General features: G+C 39.3%; 1 protein-coding gene across 6 annotated transcripts in view; it reads left to right on the forward strand.

Annotated features, from left to right (window-relative positions):
• HTR1F (5-hydroxytryptamine receptor 1F) overlaps positions 1–22,055 on the forward strand; it is a 118,197-nt gene that overhangs the window by 90,398 nt on the left and 5,744 nt on the right. For 4 of the 6 annotated variants that reach the window (XR_014697214.1, XM_084533399.1, XM_084533400.1 and 1 more), the window contains 2 exons: positions 15,020–15,111; positions 17,258–17,391. The gene's annotated coding sequence lies outside the window, so the exon portion shown is untranslated. Of the gene's footprint in view, positions 1–15,019; positions 15,112–17,257; positions 17,392–21,454; positions 21,484–22,055 lie in introns of those variants that run through there. The other 2 variants (XM_084533402.1, XM_084533403.1) reach the window with 2 other exon arrangements.

Raw genomic sequence — 22,055 nt, forward strand, 5'->3', positions numbered from 1 at the left:
CATATTTCTGTTGCAGAAAACCTTGTTCACCCACCCTGCACTGTAGCATCCCAGACAGGATTTAGGGGCCTAGACTCTCCTCCAGGGAAAAGAAGGTCAAAAGATGACCATCATCATTCTCAGCTCTTAAATTCAAAAGGGATTCATAGAAAATGAATACAACAAAGTTGATCCCTGCTCCAATGTGGTTATACGTCACTCAATTGTTGGCACTCAAGGACAGACAGCACTGGAAGTGTATGTGAAGAAACTAGGCAGTTCAGGAAGACTTGAGCAAGGGATCATGCTCAAGCGCAGTGGGGTGGACAAAGATACTCTAAAGCATGAAACTGCCTATGTTTCTGCATGTACAAGTCTTAGAAAACCCTTACAAATCTTTTTTAAGCACATAATAACTGCAGAGTAACTACCAGAGTTCCCCTCCCCGTATATAATGCCATCATTGCAGTGTAGGAGCTTCAAGACTTATGGTAAATCATTTTAGGAACTGGTTAATGGGATAGAAGCATTCATAGTTTTACTTGAAAATGAAGAAAAGTCTTTTACTTGCCAGCATTATCAAAATTGTTAACATGCAGGAAATGTTATGGGCTTATATTAAAACAATGCTTCCAAATAGCCTAAGAGTTGTAACCTTTACATCCTAATCTAAGTCTACAGAAGGGGCATAAAGTCACAATAAATCATCAGACAGCATTTTGAGATTGTGCAACTGGCTGCAATTGGCAACTAGTACACAAGGCTGCACTAATCTGATGATGAAGGGAGTGAAAGTTTGATAAGTATTTCATAAGCAATCCCCTCTTCCAAGTGGTAAAACATTCACTATAATCATGAATCTGCCAAGAAACTTTAAACCAGTCAAGTGGATGCTTCCCTGCAGATAGTTATAAAATATTTCTACCAGAATTGAGGCATAAAATTATTGAAATCATTGCTTGATTCAATACATTTTACACAGATTTAAGGAAATGAGCCTATCTGATCTGAAACCGGGAAGCCAGTCTAGCAGCATAAATAAAAATAACAGCCCAAAGGAGCTTCTCCAAATTATCCATGTATTACTTTGGAGGAACAATGTGAAAAAGTTACTTTGAATAACTCCTAATAGATTCAGTGTTGGAAGAGCATTGTAACCAAAACTTATATTGTGAGGATGACCTTGAACTGACCACATCAGAACTCACGCAGGTCCAGCAGACTTTGATGCCATCCTGGAGACAACACAGGCAGAGTGGGTGGGTACCAGTGGTTGCCGATGGCATGGAATATTGCACCAGATGTGTAATAAACTCTCAGAATTCCTACCAGCAATGTGGGAGGGAACACACGGTGACTTTTGTGCAGGGTGCCCAACCCAGGCAGTGGGGGTCCCATCTTTGGCTCCAGGTGTCCCTTTCAGGCTGTGTCGTTTCCTCACTACCCCCTGAAACCTCTCCTGCTACTGCCTGGGGCCTTGCATTGCTACTAGAATAGACGCCTATCCCTTTCTTCAAGTTTTCATTTTTTATACACGTGCATACACATGTGCACACATTATTTTTGTATACACACATAGTGTTTGCGTCTATGCTTACTTCAAAGTTACAGACAAAGAGCAAACACCTCACAGTTTAAGTTCTCTGACTCCAAATGCCCAGGTCTCTCTTGTGATCCCCTATACTCACATATCTGCTGCAATTTCCTTTGAGATAAACTTCTTTCATCTCAGAGGAAATTAATTAAAATGCTGAGACTTTTCATTTAGGGCACTTTCTAATTAAGCTACCAATCTTTAAAGCTTCTGACTTCTGAGACTCATTGTTCTCTGCACAAGATGAGGAGGCAGTCACAAGTCATTGTCTTTATAGAGACATATTAGTTAAAAAAAAAAAAAAAAAAAAAAAAAAAAAAAAAAGCTTGCAATTTCATCTCCTTGAAATTAGAAATGCTTGTGCAGTTTAATATAGGGAAATAGCCAGACTCTGCTATGTAAGACACCTGCCTTTGGCACATCCTGCTGTCCATGGCATGTTTTAAAAAGGTGTGCTCAAGCATACAAATCTTTTGAGATTTTAATTAGTGTTGTAGACTCTCTAAAATTTCTTTAGTTCCATACATTGGGCCATTACCTCGCAGCTCAGATTTTCATATTCTCACTTATGAGGAACTGGTTAATACGAATAAGATAAAAGCCAAGTAGCACCATATACTGTTTTCCAATTAGAAGACAGAATGAGAGTTTTAATGTCAAAAGGATTACAGGAAAGCACCTACTTCATAAGCAAGGAGTTCAGAGATTGAATGAAATGAAGCCTCACATCCGTATTGCCTGTCCACTGAGTTCCCTTTTACAAGGATGTAAAGGTAAATGGTAAAGCCCTATGGGATAAATTCCCCACAAGAAATATTCCCAATATTAACATCACAATTTTAATGTCACAATTTAGAAACAACCCAAAGGACAAGCTTATCCTAAAAAACACTTCTTGCATGCCTTTGGTCTGCTAGTTACTTTCAATGATGTATCCTTGCAAACCTGACATCCCCATAGCTTTTAAACACTTCTACAACCTTCTTGGACCACCAAGTAGCACTACTATAGATGTGATAAATGTTCTGTTTGAAAATTTCTCTGTCAACTTTTTATTATTGCTACAGTTTGGTCAGGATCCATTTCCTCTAGCTCTAGAGATCCACACTGCAGATTTCTATATCTGAATTAGTCTTCCTAGGCTCTTTTTATAATCAGCTGGGAGAAATAAGCACCTTCAGGCACATCTGACCCAAATGAAAGATCTACTTCAGGATGAGAACAATTGCCCCCTAGAGGTGAGATGACTGTTTCTGGGTAGGGCGACAATTCAGGGTTAGATGGCTGCAATTAGTCAAATCAATCCCACCATTTGTGTTTTAAAGCATTTTTCCCCCAAGATTCCTTCCCCATTTTGACAACAGTGTACTGAAATTTTATACAATAATAAGGGGAAGTTTTAAATGATAGCATGATATAGAGGTCACCCTCTAAAGAGCTGTTCTCATTTTAAGAGCAGTTCCCAACAGAAGGAAATCATCAGTTTGCTCTAATTAATGTGGCTGAACATGTGTACTAAAACCATCTTCCTCCATTCTCTACCCTCACGTTCAATAACTTGACAGGATACTTCATGCTCTTAGGTGCCTATTTCAATTTGAAACACTCTCTGAATAGCACTTGTAGCTAATTGATTTGTTTTAATTTACTTTCACCCTACTATCTAATATTCCAGCTTGGTATTTTTTAAATTCTGAATGCAGCAGAAGGCCTGCCTGTAAGAAAAGCTTTTCCAAACTTCTCCAAGGGGCTTTCAAGCCACAGACCATGGACAAAGAGGCAATGGGAGTACATACATCTCCAGCCATGCCCAAGGTGCACAAGGCAGATAATATTCCCACCCATTTCCTGAGTGATAAGATTTAATCCTTTTTATCAGTGCAGACAAGGAGACAGAGTGCTAGTCAATGCTTGCTCCTTTGGGATTTACAATATAGGTGGCTTCTAGGGGCATTTCCAGAAAGAAACATGGAGTGGTCTCTTTGGGAGCTGACCGACTTTCCAAGTCCCACATCCATTACGTTTAGTGTCATTAGTACAGAAGCAGACTCAGCTATGTTATTTCATCCATCCACTCAAGCAAGGTATACCACCGTGTTAAAATAAATATTAACTAGACGTATCTCCAGTATCAGGAGCTTAAGTCTAGGGATAGCTTTCCTCAGACAAAGTGAAAAAGCCAGGTTCCTGCTATTTTTATCTTTCATCCAGCCTCTGCCAAGACAGACAGGCTTACTCACTGTAAAACATGGAGATAAACCTCCTCCCAAGAGAGGAAGATGCCAGTGTTAACTGTGCTTTTAGACAGTCTACCAACTACTTTTGTTTCCTGAGCTTCATGTGCATAATTTGATTGCTGAGGCACCACATGCACTAAGAACAATGCCAGATTCCTTTGTGGCTCATCTACAAACACCTGGCATAGATAACCCACGCAGAACAGGATTAGTGGTGCCTCATTTGGTACTGGGTCATCTGCCAACCTTGGCAGAAAATCTCTTTCTCTGGTCCCTCTTCTTTCAAACAATACCTCTTACCAACAGCACAGAAATCAGATACTTCTGACATATATAATTTTATATATATACAGATTTTTGAGTAGTCTTGTGTGTAGCCAGGAGTTAGACTTGACGATCCTTGAGAGCCCCTTCCAGCTCAGGATATTCTATTATTCTGTGTCATGGTTTGGCTTCAGCCATCTCATATGGAGGTAGAACTGACCTTCTAGTGAAGTGCCAGGTTAACTTGACAAGAAGGAGAACCTGACCCTTTGAGGCACAGTTATTTTCAGCCACACACCAGTTCCTCAAGAGTTAGTTTCTTACTATAGATAGTAAGACTTCGGAAGAAGTCTTATAGAAAGTATCCTTCATGAATACATCCTAAGGTTACATCATTTTATGTAAAAGACTTTCAACCTGTACCTCTGCTTCAGATAAAGGAAGACTCAAGGACCTTCCTCTGTCTTTTTATTATTAAACAAATAGTATTTACACAAATAATTTTTCCACTGGCTTTACTTGGAAAGAAGTTTACAGCTGTTAACCACCTAAACGGTCTTTAATTAAGACAGTCTGTTCTCCTGTTCCACTAGGAACTAATTACCACAGCCTTATTCAAGGCATGACAAATATTTTTATTTGCCATGTCTGAATCTGTACTCTTTGAAGTTTACGGCACATAAACTTAGTTGGCCCTTCCTCACAGAAGACATCTTTTGTCAGGGTGACTGGAATGGACCAATTAGCAAGTTCAGTGTTTGATTTCAATGCATCCTGCACCTCCAAAGTTTCTATGCACTGATGCTTTAGGAGAGCAGGCATTTTCTAACTGCCTGAACAAATGGCTGGGAGTCAAAGTGCTTAGGCTCCAGCTCTAGCTTGCACCTTCAAAACATCATTTATATCAATCCATCTACAGTTCCACACCTAAGTGAAATAATAAGGTTTAAGAATGGTTCCAGGATGGCAAACATTACAAATGCAAAGCACCATTAAGAATAGTAAGCTATTCTTAACAGTAAGTTCATTGTCTTGAAGGGCTTTTCAGCAACCTTGATGCCCATTATATTTCCACCCAGATCTCCAGGCTTAATAAATATGCCAGAGTTTCCAGTATTCTCCATGACATTCATAAGGCCAACACTGTGCTTTCTCTGACAAAATAAGTCCTCAAAAAATCAAGCAAAATCTAACAGGAACATCAGTAACTTTTTAGTACACTTAGGCTGGACTTTGACTTTGTGGTTCAGAAGCACGGGATGTGAAAAAAATCAAGCCTCCTACCTGGGAGGCACATCAGAAATGGTTTGATGCTGAGTTCTCTACTGCAGAGTTAATGGACAATGCTCACTACTCAAACTCCTTGGAGACTGCACGGAGATGGCCATAGGAAATGTAACCGACTCACTGCTGCCAATTGGTATGGAAGGGGAAAGAGAGCCTGATGGGAGCATTTGGTCAAATTGCATGGAAAGACATCCTAAAAGCTGTATGAAACAGAGGTATGAACTCTAGACTTGTCCTCGAGGACAGAAAGGAACTTGGAACTACAAATGAGCAAAAGTACTTAGTTTACTTCTCCTGCAGCAATCAGTTATCCATTTGCACACTGCTTTTCAATTAAAGCTAAACCCAAAAACTCAGTTTTAGCTTCACTGTCTTCATAGTACTGAAGGAAGGAAAGGGGAGGGAACATTCAGCTTCTGCGTTGCTAATATTATCAAACAACAGAAAGGTTACTTAAAAAAAATAAAAACTTCATGTACAAAATGGCAATCCAGATGATCTAACACACAAAATCTGAATTATTAAAGGTGCATATACAAGGCTTTTCTATTGCCACTCATTATTATTACTACTGTAATTCTACGTACAGAAAGAAGGGCTACATCTCCTTTGTAGAAAAGGTTTATTTGATTAACTCCATATCTAAGGTGGGAAAATGACAGTAGTACTGCCTAGAGGAACAGAGGCACCATTAAGACTATGTATCTGTTTCATTGTATATTCACAATTCCTGACACAGTGTTTGAAATATAGCAGATGAGGGAAATGCTATTAAATGACAATTCTGTTAAATCTCCACAACTTGAGGTACTTAAGTATAACTTATTTCTCAAGAGCAAGGTTGATACTCAATTGTTTTAAATAATTAATGCTAAATATCCTTTAAAGATATACAAGAAGTTAACAAGATGTTGCAAGTCTTTCTCAAGAAATTGGTTCTTTATCCTGTTTCATGGGGTCTAGAACACTTATACAAGCTTTTCTCTGGTCATAAACAGAACTTTAGGAAAAATAAGTAGTTGATTCTACACCTTTTGGCTAGAGTTAATAACTACAGGCAGTCTTGGTTATCTTTTCAAACAATTATCCTGCATATGACTACAGCAATAGCATTAGAAGCTTCTTTATAGCTGGTAAAATGAAATTTTAAACCACACAAAACTAAGTCCAGGAGGAGGCATTTGGATTCCTCACCCCTTTAGAAGTGAATCATTAAATCTCTAGCAACTGGAGCGTACATATAGGAATAATAATATCCTGACTGAAGAGGACACAGGATTTGAACGTGCCTTTAATGTTCTGATCAAATGGTCTTAAAAGGCAGTAGATTCTTAAATGAAAAGTGAAACCTTGAAACAGCAAAAATCACAGACTGACATTTTTACTAGTCAGAAGAAAGTTCCTGTGCTCAGTCTCTTTTTTGATAGATAAATGATCCAAATATTGCTTCTCCCAGGAGTCCCAAGAAACATTTGGAACGATCTTAAAGGCAATTACTTTTTAGTCTGCCTGCTCTGAGACTACACATATAAATATTTAATAGCACAGCTTAAGGAAACTTTTCAAAGGCAATTGCCTTTCCTGTGACACACCTTTTGCTGTTTTTACATAACTGCTTTTAAAGCACAAGTGCAGCAATCATCATCTGTAGTAAACTGAGAATATTAAGAAGACCTATTCCCATATGCAAGTCATTGCAATTTATAGCATAATTTTTAATATGAGCCTGCAATGCAGCCAATACATGCAGCTGAAGAATCCTGAAAAATTAACTGCTGTCATTATTCTTATACAATGACACTGGAACATATAGCTGCACACAAAAAAAATAATACTTCAGCTTCAGTTTCAGACTGGAAAATAACTCCCATGCCATGGAGTCAAGCAAATAAAAAGGCCCCTGCTACTGATTTCCTAAACGGATGTCTCTTCTCAACAATTATACTGCAGACTTTTGTTAACACAATGCCTCCAATGACGCAGCTGAGCTTCCTTCTAAGGCATACTTCTTACCCACACAAAAATTCAAGAAAGCACACTCTCAGTAGCTGAATAAAAGGTCACAAGTGCCTCTTCTCTGCTCTTACACATTAGCAAAAGAACAGCCTCCAAGACAACGATCCCCTCATACATTTAGTCTGGACAATACCCTCCTCATGGATATTCTGTATTAACTGTCATGGTAGCAAAATATTTTTAATGGCATTATGCCAGAAGAAAAAAAAAAAAATATATATATATATATATATATATACATATATATATATATATATATATATATATGTCAAGAAACACTCAGTGTTTTCCTTAACAGCTTTTAAAGCTATCAGTCCTTAACCCTTGGTTGGGTGACTGTTCAGGAGCCTCAGGTGGAATGCATCTATTTCACTAGGTGGAAGGAAATTTCTAGGGAAGGCAGGCTGAGGAATAGTCACCTTGTGCTCAAAACACCAGATACGTTTGAGGGAATGAAAAAGCCCTTCTCATCACATACAGCAGATTTAGCTATCCCACCAGGAGAGGATGAGAGGAGGAGAAAGAAGGATTTGTTGAATAGTGCTGCTAATAGCAGTCCCCCGAGGCTCCAGCTGTTCCCCTCAGGTTTGGCGCAGAGAATCAAACTTGTAATAATTACTTGTCCTTACAAGGTTACCTTGAGCATTGTGTAAGCATTTGTCCATTCTAACTATAAACACTGAGCATTGTGACTCTGCAGCACCACGTTCTTGGGACCATTAGCAACATTCCTCACCACAGCAGCTGAGCAACCTCTGATGAAACTGAGTGGCTCTGATTAAACTGGCCCACAGTCAGACCAGAAGAACAACTGAGAGCTGTAGCAGATTATTTGAACTAGATAATTTCTAGCCTCAGCACATTTTATTCCATACTTCAATACTTTAATTCCAGGACCATCAGCACAGCAGACAGTTTTCAATATCTCAGTGAAGCACAAGAATGTTGTGTCCATTTTATATATCGAGAACAATCTCCAACGTTTAACCCAACTGATCTATTTCTTAATACTAAAGAAGTACGTATTGCCATAGTGATCTAAAGTGGGTGGAGGCAAGCCAGCAAAAGGGGCAGCCAAGTTCACTGCTTCATGCAGAGGCAATTCCTTTTGCCATGCATTACATGCATGAACTCAAGTTTTATGGAGAAAGAGCAGTCTTTTGGTAGAAGTCATGCTGCTTCAATTGAAATGGATAACAGTTCATACTTAAAAATATACATATAATGGTAGAGGTAAGTAATTATATTTATAAATATTCTGTTTATTTTTACATTTCTCTCCCTGAACTAGAAGACAGACATACAGCTTAAGAAAGGTGCTGGGGAAATAGCTGACTATGTCATCCCTACAAGACTGTTACAATAAACCCATAGTGCATATCTACTGTAACATGAATACATTCGGTTACACAGATCCATCTACTAGGAAAGCCTGCATCTGGGAGAGGGCAGATTGTGTGTCCAAGGGAAGACATAGTTAGCCAAGAAGGGAGTTGTTCCTGAGATGATTTATATTCTGCCCAGAGAACTGCATCTCCATCCCACCTACTGCTGCGCATTATGCCATGACAATAAATTCATCCTCTGTGTTTATGAAGCCTCTGCTACTAAACAATGAAACCTCTGCTAAGAAGAAGCAACAAAGTGCTGCTGGAAAGGGGCTGTTCAAGGGCATGGTGTTGGCTCTTTTTTTTTCTAGTTAATTTTCTGTGCTGCCAATGGAAAGCTATCACCAGCTCCATTGTACTTGCTGGATGTTGCTGCAGAAGCAAAGCATCATCTGCATAAAGAGCATGCTTGATTCTTGCCATTCAACTTCAACACTGCTCTCTACAGGAAAAACAATTCTTTGTCAATAACCACTGAAGTCAGAAGCCAACATAAAAGCAGCAGATACTAAAAAACAAAACAAAACACAAACAAACAAAACAAAACAAAAAAAAAAAAACACGCCATGTCAGGCCCAATTATCTAAATTAAAATCTTTATCCATTTCAATATAATAAGAACATAAACCTACTGATCCCATTAAATACAGCTGAAACACATCTTACAGCAATGCTTTTCATCATAACACAAGGTTAATCTAATGATCCTGTACTATATTTGATGTGGTTTTTTTGTTGTTGTTGTTGAGTTGTTGGGTGGGGTTTTTTTTGGTCAGGTTTGGTTTTGTTTTTCTTCTTATTTCAATGTTCTGCATTTACTTTCCATGTTATATCTCTTCTCCAACTGAGATATATGAGAAACATTCATTGCACTTAAAGGTCTACATCATTGCAACTGCTGGCTGAAAATAGTAGGGAAACAAGTATTTTCAGAGATTTTTTTTCCTCCTAAGCTGCTGTCTCAACTGATGTTTTCTGAAAACTCTTATGCTGTTTTTTATAGTTCTTAATTAATTTTTTTTTTTAGATTACTTGATTCATAAATGGTTATACCTATGATGTTTTCTCCCATGCAGTGCTGCTTTCTAGTGAATTGAGAGCATTGACTGTCAACATCGTGGCCAAACCAAGTCATATTGGAGTAATCAAAAGATGAATAAATATAGGTGCAATATCAATAAAATGTTAATCCTGATCCAGCAGATTCAAAGATTTTAGGACATTACTAGCTGTATGGCCTAAATTAGCTACACTAATATGCCTTCTAATGGAGATGAGGGGTGGGGGTGGGGGAATAAAAAAAATATCAGAAACAGAGAGAACAAAGTGACTGGAATAAATTACTTGCAGAAGGAAGTACTGTGATTACATGCCTGGTCTAATGCAATCTATTTGAGTTACCAGAAAGAATAATAGATGTTGCAGTAGAGGTGAATTAACAACAAACCCAGCATCTGCAGCTAATGGTTCTGGAACTTTTCATCCCCAAAACCTGGAGGCAAACACCTACAGAACAGACAGGGCTTCAAAGTAAAGACAACATATTTATTTCTTCAGATGCTGGGAACTACATTAATTTTCTATTCCAACTGCTTTTCCTAACACAGCAAGCTAGGCAAGCAAAAAGCTGATTCATGTGCCCTGTTAGATTGACCAAGTACATTTTTATGCTGGCTTCATACCCTGGTTGTATAAATAAGTGGACATAAAAAGTTACAGTAGCTCTCAGTCAAATCAGCCAGAAAGAAGCTCCACTGGCTCTGTTATCCAAGATTTCACTTTCTGTTCAAACTCCCTCTCTTGGATTTTCAAGAATAATTTCAAGAGGGGAAAGAAATAATAATAATAATAAATAATAATAATAATAATAATAAATAATAATAATAATAAATAATAATAATAATAATAATAATAATAATAATAATAATAATAATAATAATAATAAAGCATGCTTCAAAAGAAGTATGGCACTAGTTCAGCCCTGTGGCATTTTTTAGGGATGGCTGCACTGCATATATCACAAACATATAAAACAAACATATCACAAAGGTGCTGTGATAGGTCTATTTAAAATTAGACTGTCGTCAGCCAGTAATTTGGCTATTTCTCTTCAGCCTTGCTAGTTTTACTTGAAGCTATAGATATTTTGGTCAACTGATTAGAGAAGACACTTTCTTTCTAGATGCATATATCTAGAACCATATCTTTTTAAGAAAGCCTCTAAATACTGGGACTATGCAGGGAAACATTTCATATATGTGACCTGGCTACATCCTAAAAATTGAGAATCAAGAAATAAAGAGGTAAAAGAACCCCATAATGTAATGACAGCATTGAGAGTCCAGAAGTGGGGAAAAAAAAAATATATAGAGAGAAAAAGGGACTACACAAATGTGAAGACTTCACTGAATCTGTTCACTGCTTCTTTCCAGAGGAGTTAACATTAAAAAATTCTTCAGCTTCAAAGAGTAAAAACTCATTTTGAACATGAAGAAAACAGTTTTCAACAAGTTCTTAAAACATAAAACATTGAAATGATGAACAAAAATAGGACATTATATATATATGCTTACGTGCATAAGTGCATGCAATGTAAAAATATATTATATTTTTAATTACTTGTCCACAGTATGTTACTGATAAAAGCCCCTCTCCAGAAATTTTGGAAGCTTCAAAGAGTAAAACTGATGAGGAATTTTAGCAGAGAGAATCGAAGTTATCATTTGATCTTTTTCAATCTCCTGGTAGAAAAAGAGTTCATCATGCTATAGTTCTGAGTTAAATCCAACAACTTACTGATGCTTGCTGATGTGACAGGTCAACTGTAAGCACCACGGGGAAAAGAATTCAGGATTTCCAGAAGTGCCTAGGCACAAGGGTGACAAGGGTGCTATGCTACATATCAAACAAGACAGATAATACAGAAGCAATGGATTGCCTTTGATTTTTTCCAGGCTTCCTCTAGTCTCTGAAGATTAGTACACTTTCCCTCTATCCTTTACTAATACTTTTTAACCATGTTATTTTGTGAAAGCACTTATTTTCTTTCTATCTCTCAGAAACTACAGGAACCACAGCATGCCATCCCTGAGAATGCATTGGAAGTTTTTGGACTCTCCTAAAGCAGCTCAGAGTAATGATATGCTTTCTATAGACTTGGGCAACTAGCGAAAAACAGTTTGATGCTTCTATTCACCACCAGAACAATATTACACGTTATCATCTTTATTAAAAAATATATATTATTTGATCAGAAGTGTTGTAAAACACCTTTTAGTAAACAGTCCTTGTGAAATGTTTTTAAGTATATTGCTAGTGTACACCAACATTAAGAATAAATATTCTTACCATATGAAAAGACAAATTTCCTTAACATACAACCTAAGGATAAAAGAGCTGATTAAATTATCACTTCTTTAAATTGGTATTATAATCTAAAAGACAGCTTTGCTCAGCAATCTTTTGAAGTTGCATACGTCTTGCATACGTCTTAGGAAACAAACAGCTGAAGTGTTGTCTACCAGCATCCCTAGCATAAAGTATTATCTTAACTTCACTGCAGTACTAAAGGTTTTCATAATTGCAAAGTTATGTTTTAAAAGTTCTTAGAAAACCAACGTCAATAGAAAATCACAGAATCACAGAATCACAGAATTTCTAGGTTGGAAGAGACCTCAAGATCATCGAGTCCAACCTCTGACCTAATGCTAGCAGTCCCCACTAAACCATATCCCTAAGCTCTACATCTAAACGTCTTTTAAAGACTTCCAGGGATGGTGACTCCACTACTTCCCTGGGCAGCCTGTTCCAATGTCTAACAACCCTTTCGGTAAAGAAGTTCTTCCTAACATCCAACCTAAAACTCCCCTGGCGCAACTTAAGCCCATTCCCCCTCGTCCTGTCACCAGGCACGTGGGAGAACAAACCAACCCCCACCTCGCTACAGCCTCCCTTGAGGTACCTATAGAGAGCGATAAGGTCACCCCTGAGCCTCCTCTTCTCCAGGCTGAACAAGCCCAGCTCCCTCAGCCGCTCCTCGTAGGACTTGTTCTCCAGGCCCCTCACCAGCTTCGTTGCCCTAAAATAATACAAGAAAAAAAAAAAAAAAAAAAAAAAAAAAAAAAAAAAAAAAAAAAAAAGCTTTGAAATTGTGTTTGGAAATGAGTTTCTTAGGATTATCTTTTAAGAGTTTTACAAGTTTTATCAATTAGAGGTCTGGGGGGCCATCTGAAGCTGGATAATCTTGTTAGACAACGGCTGTCTGTACTGAATTCCTGGGACAACAATAAGGCTGTTTTTCATAATTAATTCTGATTCATCTGCTTTAATTTGAAGAAGCCATTCACAGTCATCTGTGCTGTATGTCAAGTGTCACAACTACATCAGAATTATGCAAAGAAAAAAGCTGTGTGTGACAGTCTGTTATTTTCCTATCAGAAATGAAAGCAAGTTCACAAAGTGTTAGAGAGCTTAAGACCCTATTTAGTAATCAAAGTGTCTGCAACAGGAGACCTGACGGATCCAGAAAGCTTCCTGGGAAAGGTATATCTTTCTGGATTTGGAGTCAACACATTTTAAAACTGTCCTGCTGCTATTAGCATTCTTGAAAGCATTGCACCCCTGAAGATAGGCCCAAGGCCAAAGACTTCCAGGAATTATTCATCAAGCCATGATGCCAGCTGACCACTCCCTGCCAAAACATGATGCAGAAAGCCCTTTCCTGAGTGCCGTGGGCCAGCTCCAGACTTGTTCTGGCCTGGGCGTGGCACCAGGCTGCTCCAGCTGCATCCCCCCTCTTCTCACCCCAGCAGCCCCGTGCTCTAAGTCAGCACAACAGCTCGCCCAGAGACAGCACAGAAACCCCAAAAGCAGGCTTCCACTGCATCACATGGACGGGTTATTTGGCTCCCCGGCTCTTGAGATGTTACTGCATTTGCATACACTTGATATGATTGAATGGCAGCATGGGATATATACACACACAAGTACTGTGCAGGAGGTGCTCCCACACCCCTCTTCTTTCTCAGGCTCTCCCGCCAGCTCCCCAGCTTGACTCACTCTCACTGGCCTCCCCCATTCCCATAGCTCTCCTATCCACACTTCTGATCTTATACAAGGTGTACCAGAACTTGTGTTTCAAACGCTGGTAATTCTAACAAACAGCATGCTATAATGCAATAACAAACTGAAGCAGGGAGAAAGGCACCCTCAAGAGTCCCAGAGTGTTTGGAAACTGCAGAAAGAAGGAAAGCTAAGGCCCACTCTTCACTAGGCAAGTTTTGCCGGAATGGCTGCATCCCATGTCCTCAGGCATAACTGCTTTACACCAGCCTGAAACAAATGCTTTTTACCATTAGAGCTTCTGCCAATGCACCGAGTGAACTAAACTCTTCTGGCTAAAACATTCAATTGTATCAACTGAATTGCCTCCACACAGGAACAAGAACCAGCACTGTGGCACCCCATGCAGAGCACAGCAAAAGTCATAGCTCTGTACTGAAAAGGACAAGTCTTAAGACACAGAATACGGATTTTGGAAAGTTGGCCCCCAACCTTAATGCTCACAGTAGGTGACCAAATCAATCTTAGTAGAAATATCTAGAGGGAAACAAATGCAATGCTAGTTAGAAAGCATCAGTCTTAGCTATCTAATAAAACTTTTGCTACTTCACCAGGTAAAGAGTCTCTATTTTCCTTTGAAAGAATCTAACAGCTTGGATCTCCATAGGTTGACACAGTGCCATGGCATGTGGTTTTGAGTCCACTGCAAGTCAGTGCGAGCACAGTAACCCAAGCCAGCCAGCCTTGTGGGCAGTTAGTTACTTCTGAAATGAAAACCCCTGGGGACACTCCCAGATTGAGATCTTGCCCTACAGCTACAGCTCCACTTCCTAACCAAGTTACTTCAAGACTTCCAAAGTCTTCCACCTGCCCATTCCAAGCTCCACCTATGCTCTCAGTGTTCCTTTTTTCACACTAAGCTTTTGTGATCTTCAACCTACGAGATGATCAGATGACAACCAGAATAATGACAGATGACATCAGATGAAGTGACAAAAACTACAAGGCAAGACACCAGGAAGTATGCAGTAAGACTGTCGTTGTATTAAAATAAATAAATAAATAAGGCACAGTCTTCACAAGAATAAAAAATAGGCAAAGTGCAGAGACGAGATGGCAGATTGTGTGAATTTTGGCACCTCTCCAAATTGCAAGCAATTAACCACAGATTTTACTGTTCTTGTGTCATGCAGAAACCCTGCTGCAGAGGAGCACACCGACATGTCACATTCACTCCACTTTCACCTAACACCTCTGAGGCCAGTTTTTCCTCCAAGTTATCCTGGTAAGCACACAGCAGAAAAAGAAATATCCTAATGCTGACCCAGGTGATAGTATGATAGTAAATTATTTTGCCAATCTTTTCCAGACACATTTGAAGATAGATTGTTTTCTTACTGTCCAGGAGAAAACAAGGCAGTTTCTTACAGCTCAGTAAAGGCTTTCAAAGTTTATACAGAAAAATACATTAGATAAAACCCACCTCTCTACTACTACTAGAAAAGGCTAAAGCAATGCTTCAGAGAATCAGAAATTCCCATGAGCTCCTACTATCAAATGTGACTAGCTAGATTAAGACAAAATCCCAATGAACTAAAGCAAAAGGAAAACATATTAGAGAGGTCAGGTAACAGGAGCCGTTCCATCAAAATGTTTATTAACTGAAATGCGTTCCGTTTTTTTTTTGTTTGTTTGTTTGTTTTACATAAAAATATATATTTTCCCCCCAGATTTTTCAGGTTGGCAGGCCTTTAGTAGACTTTTTTTATCCCTCAAAGATGAACCCCTTTTTGTAATAGGTTTTCAGAGGTAGGCAAATTGATGAAAAAGGTTTTTGACTTATAACTGCATGCATGTGTTCTCTGAGGGCTGGCAAGGAACACTTGGCCCTGAAGCATAAGGATGAGTGGGAAATGGGAGAAACAAGGCTGCATTTTATTACCATTCAAAGAACGTAAAGCTACCTCTTAACTTCCTTGCTCCACCACTGCTTTATCATTCCTGCAGGTTTCAAGCCCTTATCTGAAGGACAGTGTTATGAAATATAAGCACAGCTATTCTCCATTTTCACCTTGCAGCACAAATTTAGTTGACGATCGTTAAAGAAAGCCACTCCTGCACAGCATAAAATTCTGCGGTCCTTTGAATCATTGCCAAACCAAATAAAAACTCAACACAAAATAAACAAACAAAAAAATCTTTTTTTCAATTCTGTGGAAGGAAAAGCAAAGTTTAAACATCCTTTCCTAATATAGAAAACTTTTGGTTGAATAGAACCTTTCAGACTGTTAAATGCAAAATAAATTAAAGATACTAGCTTGGACCCTGACCACTCAGACAAGGAGACACACACCTCTAAGGACAGGATGTTGACCATACAGGAATTTGTCTGTCTGTAGAGTAGTTGTGGGTTTTGCTCAGTGGAGAGTTCACACAGGACAATGGGATGCCCAGCAGTACTCTATTTCTCTCAGATGTTTATTTACATGGCTCCCACAGGGACTGCTGTCCAGGCCCTAGATCTCCCACACCTGGGGCTCCTCCAGACCATACAGGATATGAGAGACAGCTACACCCAGACCACTGCCATAAGAGGTCTGAACTGTGGAGTCAGATCAGCCTCAAAGAGGAGAGGGAACTGAGCCCTGCAGTTTAATGAACTACAAAAAATGAATCACTGCCATCTCCTCTGGCAGCATTATGAATATAGATCTGTTTTTTTTCCGCTTTCTTCAGCCAAAATGATCAAATTCAGAACAGGTTCACAGTCCAGCTACCCAACAACTGAAGCTACATTTGGGAGGCATGTTTACTGTTTTATATAAGCAAGCCTGTCATGCTGTGGACCATGTCATTCTTGCTGTTCCTCCTTCCTCACTCCCAGAGTGCTCGCTGGGAAGCTGGCTTGCCTTTCCCCTCCCCATCCCCCTCAGCTAGATTAAAACAGATGGCAGAGGGACATGAAATAAAGAGCAAACACAGATGAGTGACTAATTTTCCAAAAGGAGACAAAAAAAAAAAAAAAAAAACACTCAACTTCAACACTCGAAGCAGCAAGGAATGCATAATTACTTTGTGAACATCATTCTTCCATATAAGCAAATGCAGCAGTTGCCACGATATGATGACAATAAGCAGGGGAGGTATCCTCCAGGCAGGCTTCACAAGCAGCAACAGACTATGCTGCAATCCAACGGATGCAAGTAGGGAACATGGCAAACGCCTGGAGGAGAGCATTACCTACTAACTCCACCTAGGTAGCAACCCTGCTTCCCAGGGAGGTTTTGCTGAGCACTCTGCTCAGTTACCTGGCTGAGTTGAAAGCTAGCTCTAGGGATACCTCCCCAGGAACTGCCTTTGAAATGGGACACCTGTGAATCCCTTTTTGTGTGGTTGTCACTTTTGGGCTTGAAGAGTCTGGTATTTTGCAGGCTGGAAAATGTGGAGCAACTGGTAATGCTGGTGGAGTAGCAAAGCGAGGACCACAGCCTTCTGGAGGGAGACGTGGCAAAGGGATCACAGCCAGCATGCTGCAGTTCTTGTGGCCTCAATAGGAAACATGAAGGTGAGTTGATGATAACAAGGAGGTGAGAACAGGAGCTATCGCAGCACTTCACTTTGTCCCTTTAACAGAGGTTACTGCTTTCACTCTGGCTTTCAGTGACTTGGTGCTCGCACCTCTCTTAGCAGCACCCAGAGGCACAGGGTAAGTTCTGCTTCCCTGGCAGCTTGAGCAGACCCTCAGATTTTATGTTTCAGCTGCTTCAGTGGAAACACTACCTCCATCCTGTTGATTTTGGTCCAGGAGCAATAAGATGACAGAGGAGACATCTGGGCTGGTAACTTTCAGGGCTAAGTCTGTCAGAGTTTGTCATTTGGGATTATTTTTGTTGGCTGAAAGAATTTAAAGAGCTGTCCAGAAAACTAAAGCAAGCATCATCTTTGTTGTGCCTGACACAAAACATACTGCAGTGTATCATTTTACCAACACAGGGACTTTTAGACTGGTAACATGGCTAAGAAAAGTGTCAGATGCAGGTTTACTGTGCAAGTTTTGTGCATTGCATTCAAGGACTTTTCTTTGCCATTCTCTAACAAATCAGACCTCCTGTACTCAGACAATAAATGGCTTTGTGCATCTCTAAGCTGGAGGTACGTATCCTCCAGGATTCTGAGATTTGTTTCCTTCACGTGTTATATTGCTATTCAGGGCATGCTGCAAAGCCTATTTATTTACCCATGCTTCTCCCAAGAGGGTGCTTGGTAGGCAGAATTGTGTATGATCTTTAGTTGATATTAGTTCAATTGATTTATCTGCAGTTTTGTAGTTATTTGTGGTCTATGTTTCTAGAAATAGGTCTGTTGTGACCTTCTACAAGTGGAAATGATAAATAACTGCAGTTAACAGAGACTCAAGCAGCAAAATCTAAACATCTTTTAAGTTATTCCTCCACTTCACCAATACATTTCAGGTCCAGAATGTGCTCAGTCCCATGAACTGAGGCAGCGTGACCCAAAACAGAGACTCTAAAGCATTACTTCAGCATGCACATGTGATTGTTTGCTGACAGATGAAGGACTGGAAATAACTCTACCTTGTAATTATGGACACATATACAGCTCTCAAAAAAAAAAAAAAAAAAAAAAAAAAAAAAAGAGGGGAAAAGAAGGGGGGAGGGAGGGTAAGTTTACAGCCATTTTAGAATATCTGGCAGCACACCAAGATTTAAATATTTTAAAGCTGTGGCTTAGCAGGAGGAGGTACATCTACAGCAAGCATATAGCAACGCAGTTCAGGTATGGCAGCCTTGAGATTTCTGCTTTTCCTTTCAAACTGCTGATGGACGTTTACTTTGCATTCCAGGGATGGCAGTGTTTACTGCAGGTTTGCAGCAGCTGCCTTCAGCCAGTAAGCAACTCCTCTTGCACACCAGCCAGTCACCCCTACTTCATTTCAGGGGATGCACTGTAGCTCTAGGAACCTTAGGAAGAGTTAAGGGGAGAACAGATTTTAAGGACAGGCACTAAAAATCAAATGAGAGCATTCCTCTCTTTCTCAGCTGGTGAGACTTCAGAGTTTGGGCTCAACAAAGCACATATCCATCACCAGATCTGGTAGGAGTTCATTCTCTTTAAACAGATTTGTTTAATTCAAAAGAGCGTTATTTCCTTCTGCTCAAATTTAATGTGATGGATCACTACTAAGCTAATTATCATTAGCATACAACATGGTTGGTATCTAAAGACAGTGACAGCCATATCAGGAAGAATTTTTACAAGCTCATACATACTGCTTTGGGAAGAAATTTTAGCTCTCAAGCAATTCTGGTTCTTAAAACTGCCTTATTCTATGGTTATTTTAGTCTTACCTCCAGTGTCTGGCTAGCCTATGCAGAAACAGGTGGTAAAAACATGATGGCTGAATTCAAACACAGAATCTTCCCCTTCATCAGGAAAAATTTGTAGGGTCAGCTTCCATTAAAGCAAGAAAGCTGTGCCTTTTTTAACTGGCTTACTGATCAGTTTGGTCAATAAAGCAAGGAATCCCGCTAGCAGGTGAAATGCTTCATCATTTCAAAGCCAGCTGGAGCCTGTTAAGTGAGAGGAGATAGCCAGGATCTCTCTATGTCACTGGCACAACTTTGTATTAACTCAATGGAGTCGAGGACAACCACGGAGTGCCAGGACAACCTGGCAGTGCAAACACTGCTACTTTTCTGGAGTATTTTAAGTATCCTCAGTTCAGTTGCTTCCTGAGCTCTACTGCTACTTTTGATGATGACATTTTAAACTAAACACACTTTGGTAAGGACCCCACATGTACAGAAAACAAGCAAACAGCCACGGAATATACTCAGAAAACTTGTATGCAAAAAGCAGTAATTAACAGTAATTAAACTCTAATCAGGTTTTCTCTCTGACAGTGCTTACAGCAGTTTAAAACAAGCCAGACACAAATAAAATAAAATAAAATAAAATAAAATAAAATAAAATAAAATAAAATAAAATAAAATAAAATAAAATAAAATAAAATAAAATAAAAATACTCCAGCAGCTGTAAGCTAATAGTTCAAGTTAAATTCAGGATCTGAAACAGTAGGCTCATGTCACCTTTCCCAAAGGCATTCCCAGCCATGTTTCTCCAGCAACTGGAGAAAATTCATACTATTTCCCAAGTTTAGGCAAAGGCAGAGGTGTGCTGTTTTCTAAACCTATAAGGACAGACTGATGCTACTGAACAAGAGCAATTTAATTATTCTTCTGTAAATCTCAGACATAAATGGGCATTTATGGGTTTAATGCACGCACACATGCTCCTACAAAACTGAGGAGAGCAAATGAAGTTCTTTATTCTGTGAATTGCCAACGGAAAAATTACACATTTATATTTGTGATAAAGCTATACAGACATTTTCCCTCATGCCTCCTAAACAAGATCAGTTGGATGATACAGTTGCTTTTATAATCAAGGAGATACATTCAGGGTCACCTTATCATGCTGCATTTGGGCAGGAAGGAAAAAAAAAAAAAAAAAAAAAAAGCCATAGAAGTGGCTAATTCCTAAAAAAAAAAAAAATAATGTCAACATATCCAAGATAAAAGACATACTATCTTTGGTAAACAGCAACTTCCACTGTTTACAGATCTCTTGTTCAGCATAATATTTCAGTTGGTCAACTGAAACTTCATACTTGTGTTTTAATAGCAGTTAGAGAATAAATTACTCTGTTAAGATCTATAATGAAGATAAAGCAACCTTTAGCAACATCCTTTTCCCTAATCTTAAATTCAGGAGAATATTAATGCAATGCACAGAATCGAAGCTTCAAGGCTTTCTAAAGTTTCCCAACAGCAGCTGCATATTGTAAAGATGACCAAAAAATAATAATAATAATAATCCATGGAATCAGACATATTCCATGTATTCCAATAGATTAAGCTTCATCCTTCAACAGGGGCACTGAGTAGCCAGTTATACAAAAGTAGCCTTAGAAATATCTGGACTGTAAGAATTTCTTTGAAAATACATACTTTTCACCGCTGAACCCATCTTATATTGGAATACAGATCTTCAGTTCAGCGTGACTGCAAGATGGTTTTCATTCATCAAAGTAAATTCACTACCTGGAGAACAAGGCCCAAAGTCTTCCGTGCTTCCTTTTGAAGTCTTTTTTAGCGGTAAGTCTTGCTCTGTATACTCACGTGGGGCTAACAGCAAAGTCTGAACTGGAAGTACAGTGTACTTTGTGACCAGCAGCCCCAAACAGCACAGACAGCAGATGGGCTCTGGAGCCTCAGAGGGAGCCACCACTTTGGAGGACAGATCTTGCTGCCCACCCTGGATGGTGCCACATTCCTTGGTGTGCACAGCAGCTCATGGGGACCACCCTGAACGCCAGCTGCTGGGGTTCTGAAGGCATTAGCAGAAGGACTTAACACTCCACACAGGAATAGAAGGGTGGGATTCCAGATGGGTACCGTTAAAGCACAGGTTATATCCCATGAACGGGAGACCCCAGCAGAGGTATCTAACAGCAGCACGCTGAAAACTTGGGTGGCGGTCTTCAATACTGCTGTGAGCCCATGCTCTCAGCCTGAATGAAATCAGAGCATGCTGGCTGACAATCTTAAAACCACAGAAGGAGACACATGGCAAGTAAGTGCATTGCTGTCACTGTGCTTCTTACAAAGAGCCTCATGATCATGATCAGTCCTAAGGAAACCTATTTATTCCTACATGCCAGTTCTATGAACCCACCCATACCATTTTCCTTACTCCACAGCCTCAAACTGAATAATCTTTCAAAAGCTATTAATCAACTTTCATTATATCTAAATTGCTTTTTGCTTGCTTGCAATTAAAGACTAATATCTAAAGAGTCAGAAATTTATAAGGTAATTAAGCATAATGAGTAACTGTTTTAAAATATGATCAACTGCTGGATATCAACAGACTTAGTATTTCCCAATAAGTATTTTTTTCCCACGTATTTACTCAAGCTCAGAAATGAAGATTTATTTAGCAAAGGTTGAACATTCACCAGATAATACTATACTTGCCTTTTCCTTCTCTGGAAGGCAGCTAGCTATAGACAAAAATATCTGCAACCTAGCAATTACTGTGGATTCAGGGGGTTTAAGGTGACACTGACATGACAGAAGATCTATTTTATGCATGTGAAGTGTATTTCAAGTTCAGAGAGAGGGACGCAGAGAGAAAAAGAGCAT

Source organism: Aythya ferina (assembly GCF_964211825.1).
Source record: "Aythya ferina genome assembly, chromosome: 1".
Lineage (NCBI taxonomy): Eukaryota > Metazoa > Chordata > Aves > Anseriformes > Anatidae > Aythya > Aythya ferina.